A 6,185-nucleotide genomic window follows, 5' to 3' on the forward strand; every position below is an offset into this window, starting at 1 on the left:
CTTGTTTTCAAACTATCAGCATTTTCATTAGAGCAAATGTGCTTTTTAAAACACCAAAAATGCGCCAAATGCTTTGTATCTATGAGAAGAAAAAATCAAAACCACTCTACCATTTATTCAAACTCGGGGTCATATTCGTGATTTTTGGCAGCACTGCAGAGTAAAGTATTTTAAAATTGTAGAGATGTTTTTTTTAACGGTCCATGGAATAATTAAAGTTTTTTAGCTTCATAAACTAACGCATCGGATCTGCAGTTAGAGTGCAGATGATGAGAAAAATCAGTTCATACCCACAGCTAATTAATCACCTGTTCATCCATTGTGACGTCAGCGCGTAGAGTGTAAAATATGCGCAGATCATAATGCGCACAAACATAACTGTGGAACGTCCTTAATACTAATATTATTAGAGATAAGACTCTAAAATAACTTTGACCCTTTTTATGGGACGGAGTTATTAATAGATATATGGTCAAATTAAATCAGCTTTTTTGAAATAAGCAAAGAACATAAACATACTCCAGATTTTTAGGGAACGTCGAAAATTTGAGTAACTTTGAATAAGAATTGGCAACAAAGCATTAAAAGTTCGGAGTAATTGTTATGAAACTCTTATGTATAAATATATCTAAACCGCCTCCGCATACATTCGTAATTCCGACGCTTCGTTATTCCGAAGGTTCGGTTATTCCGAAGATTCGTATTTCCGAAGGTTCGTCAATCCGAAAATGAAATGAGGTTCGTAATTTCGAAGGTTCGTTAATCCGAAAACGAAATAAGGTTCGTAATTCCGAAGGTTCGTTATATAGTCCGAAAACGAAATAAGGTTCATAATTCCGAAGGTTCGTCAGTCCGAAAACGAAATGAGGTTCGTAATTCCGAAGGTTCGTCAATCCGAAAACGAAATGAGGTTCGTAATTCCGAAGGTTCGTTAGTCCGAAAACGAAATAAGGTTCGTTAATCCGAAAATTAGATAAGGTTCGTATTTCCGAAAATGAAATCAATTCATTTTGGTAACAAAAACGGTGTTGTCATTACAAGATAACACGATATTATGCAATAATAGTAATAACGATCGATGATACATTGTGTGTGTTGTGGCCAAAGCATGTATTGCATTAAGAATAGGCGCCCGTATCAAGCATAGGCTTAATTTCGATTTTATCTGAGCAATTGCTGCCTATAAGCAAATGGTTTAAGGATGCAGGGGATTAAGTTTGTTGGTTGCGTGCGAGTAACCTCCAGATAATAGGATTTGTATTGGAGGGGATGTCATTTTTAATAACAGCTTCTGCTGGTAATAGAAATAAAAGTAATACTAATAATCATAATAATCCAAACGATGATCAAAATAAAAATGGTAATAAAGAATATAAATGTTAATGAAATTTCATTGATCGTTACGCCTAGTGTTGACAATGTTAATGACGATCAAAATGATAACAGCTTAACATTTAATTTTTTTTTAAATCATATTCCATGTGAAATTTAAAAATGGAATGCATTTAGGTTCGTATCCATCGAACAGTAGGCCCATGTGTGTGTATGTTGCGTCAGTGATGCTTATATATGGGTGTTGTGTGTTCGTGCATATCAGGGCCGAAGCCATGATTTTCTTTGAGGGGGTTCCGAATTTAAAAAAAAAGAGTGAACCCTTTGTAGTTCATGATCAGTTCCGTTACCTCCCGGGGCTGATCCAGCTTTCCCCAATGCGGGGGGGGGGGTTCCTTACGTTTTCCCCGATCGGCCGCTTAAATAAATAATGCGAGGGCAAGATCAATTTTTTTTTTAATTGTATGCATTCACACCTGAACAATAATTTTAGCTCTCATAGTAATTTTTGTATATTCGTATCTAAGTAAACAATTACTGCGAGCAGAAGGCAGAAGCTAAAATTTGCAATACACTGACCTAAAAACAGGAAAAGAGTACCTGTTTCAGATTGTTAGTGTCTCATGAGGAGGATAAAGAGGCGTATCTCATAAAACAGATAAGGCAAGCGCGAGCTGATATTTCTTTATATTCAGATTTTCAGATTCAGATTTATTTCCAACAGAAATGACATAAATATTGATACAAATCATTTTTCATACATTATAACAAATATTTACGATACAAAACATTCATGATAATTAACATTATTATAAAGATAATACAAAACATTATTGTAGACAAAATTATGATATGTAGTTTAGATAGAAGAAAGGTATATGTGGAAATGGGAGATTCACTCAAAAGCATAGCTTGTATAATGTGAACCCCCATCAAGGAAGAGAAAAGAGGAGAGAGAGAAAGAGAGAGACGCAATGGTTGTTATTTGCCTACGGAGATTCACTGAATAGATTAAAAAGAACAGGATAATCCACAGAACAAGACAAAACGAAAAAAGAAAACGAAAAAAAAAAAAAACAGGACGACAAAAGGAAAAATAAACATAAAAAGAATCAGGACGAATTGCGACCGAAAGAGAGGATAAACAAAATGATAAAGACTAACAAAAATAACTTGAAGTCTGAGAGGAGATGATAACGAGCGGGAATTAGTAATGAAGAACTCGGTAGGATTTAAGTAACAAGTTTTTCAGTTTTCTTTTAAAATAATGTATGGAAGGGCTGTTTTTTATGTTATTGTCGAGGGAGTTCCAAAATCTAGGGCCATCGAACATAAATGTACTCTTTGCCAATAAAGTTCTAATTCTGATCTGAAAGCCTGATATCTTAAACATTTTCGTTACCTATTATCAAGATGGGTATCTAAAAGAACAATTGATGCGAGCACGAAGCGCGAACATAATTTTTTTTGTATTTCGATCTGAAAATAATTGACAGTTTATGGACGTTTTTAATAAAAGAACAAGATATATATCCAATAAACGGTTGTTGCAAATCCGAAGCGCGAACTTTTTCGAGGTTTAGAACTAAAAAATGGGTCATTCTATTCACTTTTTAATCATGAAAAATATGAATTTCTTGCTAAGAAATGATGCGAGCGCGAAGCACGCTCTGATTTTTTTTTTTTTTTTTGATTTCTTATTGAAATGCCCCAAAGTTTTAGCTTGTGATTCACGCTCGCAACACCTCGCAATAATGCCATTTTAAGAATGATTGACCCCAAAAACGAGTTTTACAACTTCAGTTTTGAATTTTTTTTCCAAGCCGCTCGCTCAATATACTCTCTCGCGAAAAATAAAGCCTGAATATACATCTTTCCATAATCAGAAGTCATTTCAAAAAGGCTTTTCTCTACTTAATTATTATAAAACACGCAATGACTTCACGCAGATTATAATCTCAAGGTGAAAATAAAACCAAAGTGCCCATTTTGACGTATGAGTTTTATTTTTGGCTTTGCCCCCCAAACGAAAATTCGTTCGGCCGCCCTTGCCTTCCCATCCTCATAACAATTGTACAGCAACGGTGCCCCCCCCCCTTGCCTCTGCCTCTGCTTTCCCGGTTTTCATTTTTCGAACCTTATTTCGTTTTCGGATTAACGAACCTTCGGAACAACGAACCTTATTTCGTTTTCGGATTAACGAACCTTCGGAACAACGAACCTTATTTCGTTTTCGGATTGACGAACCTTCGGAACAACGAACCTTATTTCGTTTTCGGATTAACGAACCTTCGGAACAACGAACCTTATTTCGTTTTCGGATTATCGAACCTTCGGAATAACGCCACAATTGTTCGGATTAACGAACCCTTTTTCGTTTTCGGATTAACGAACATCGAGGTATAGGCAATTTACGTGTTTCGGAATTACGAACCTTCGGAATAAAGAACCTTCGGAATTACGAACCTTCGGAATTACGAAGTGTAACCATCGCCTCACCAATTAAGGGTTTCCAAAGGGTAGGTATAGCTTTAGGTTTAGGGAACCTTGATTTAAGCTACGCCTACCATTTTTATCTTCATCCATTTCTTTTACAACATATCTAAATAAAAATAGTTTCCAAAGGGTTGGTAGGTTTAGGGAACCTTGATTTAAGCTCCGCCTACCATTTTTATCTTCATTCATTTCTTTCGCAACATATCTGAATAAAAATAGTTGACAAAGCTATACGTTGTATAACACTCCAAATTAATAGACCCATGGTTTGAAATCGAAAAGTAAAGTTGGAGAGGGCTCACAATTGGCGTACCTAGGATTTTCCAGGATTTTCGTCAGGGGGGCAAAAATGTCTTTCAAGCTCGTCAGGGGGGGCAGGGATACATGCATGGGTGGTGGCTCGTCAGGGGGGCAGACTGCCCCTCTGCCCCCCCCCCCCGTAGGTACGCTAGTGGCTCACATCTTATTTTTCTGCAAAGTAGATAGGTTCACGGTCCCTGTTCCGTGCTAAATCATAGGCGGATCCAGGGGGACGAGGGGCCCGGCCCCCCCCCCCCCTATTGGCAGAGAAAAAAAAGGAGGAAAGAAAGGAAAAAAGAAAAAGAAGGGGAAACATAAGAGGAGGAAGACAAGTGAATAAAATAAGATGAGGGGAAGACTTGGAAAATAATTTTAAAAACCTTTCATGTCACTATATAAAATTTTCGCTCGCGCTTCGCGCTCGCATTGGCTTTTAGGTGATTTACATATCTTGCTCAATATGGAGCTTAAATTACCAAATTTTGAAGTCAATATACAAAGCATATTACAGCTCGGAAATCGAACTTTCATTATTTTGTTTGATTTACAAATTGATTTTTAAAAAGTGCTCTGTGAAAATTTCAGTTTTATGGTCTGAATATTAAAATATTCTGCTCGCGCTGCGCGCTCGCAAAGTTCAATTTGTCAGGTACCTATTATTTTCCTGTTTTCCATAAAGTTATCAAAATATCCATATTCAGGTCACATTGTCACTGAAACGTATCAGTTAGCGCTGCACGCTCGCATTTTGATTGGTGAGTTATGTATATCTCAATATTTATTCTATAACAAACTACTTAAAATCTCAATTTCATGCTTGCAATTTGCGCTCGTATTGATTGTTGAAAATATATTAACTCATGCATCTTATTCATAATTACAAAAGTGCTTTAAATGTCCAGTTTTCAAGCCATATTATTAACAGATTTCGCGCTCTCATTAGGCTTATTATGTTATCAAATAAGATATTGATTTAATAATCAAACTTTTTTTTTTTTCAGAATGGAATATCGACAAGTTTCATCTCGCGCTTAGGAAGGGAAATAGGAAGATAGTCACCATTTTCATATAATGTTCTTAAAATGTCCCAGTCCTATGTCAACACTCAAAGGAATTATATTGAAACATATCAGCTTTTTTAATGAACCATATCCACCTCACAATTTTCCCTTTTCAGATCGGAATATCAAATATTTTAAGCTCGCACTTCGCGCTCGCTTTATTGATTTTCATGATAAAAAAAGGTATAGGAATGCCCAGATTCTATAGATCGCGCATGTTTTTTTCAAATAAAATAGCAGCTTGTTCTCTATTTAATTCATTATCCAATATATTAAAAAAATTCTGCTCACGCTTTGCGCTCGCATTATTAATGTAGAAAGATTTCCAATTACTCATCATTTTCATGATTTACATAACATGAATAGAGTGCCACATTTTTAGGTATAAATCTCGAATTTTTCCGCTCGCGCTACGCGCTCGCATCAATTGTTTAGTTATATACGTAACCATTTAGGATCACAAACATTGCCCAGAATATCTAAATTTTAGGACAAAATACTTGAAATAAAAAAAATAGCTCGCGCTTCGCGCTTGCACTATTTAAATAAGGCTTATGATATTATTATATATTTATGTTGATTTATATGAATAAAGCTTAGAAGTGACTATTAGGACCAGTGGCGGACCGTGACCCGAAGGAGACAAAGCATTGGAGGGGCACAGCATTGTTCACAAAGAATACAGGACGTGCCCCAACAATCGTTTGTCTCCTTCGGGTCACGGTCCGCCACTGATTAGGACTACCCCTTCAATTAAACAAACAAAAATCAACTTCGAGCAGCCGATCGGGAAAATGTGGCCGAAAAAATTCCGGGTCCCCCCACTGAACTAGAAATACGTATTTCTAGTTCAGTGGTCCCCCCCCCCCCCCTATTGGCGAAGGCTTGATCCGCCCCTGCTAAATGAACACAAATCCTGCTTGATGATAGAGATTTTAAGGCATTGTTGTGATATATTTTGCTATAAAATACGCCCAAAATACGCCGAGGTTTGCA

This window comes from Lytechinus pictus, chromosome 7, assembly GCF_037042905.1.
Source record: "Lytechinus pictus isolate F3 Inbred chromosome 7, Lp3.0, whole genome shotgun sequence".
NCBI classification, from domain to species: Eukaryota; Metazoa; Echinodermata; class Echinoidea; order Temnopleuroida; family Toxopneustidae; genus Lytechinus; species Lytechinus pictus.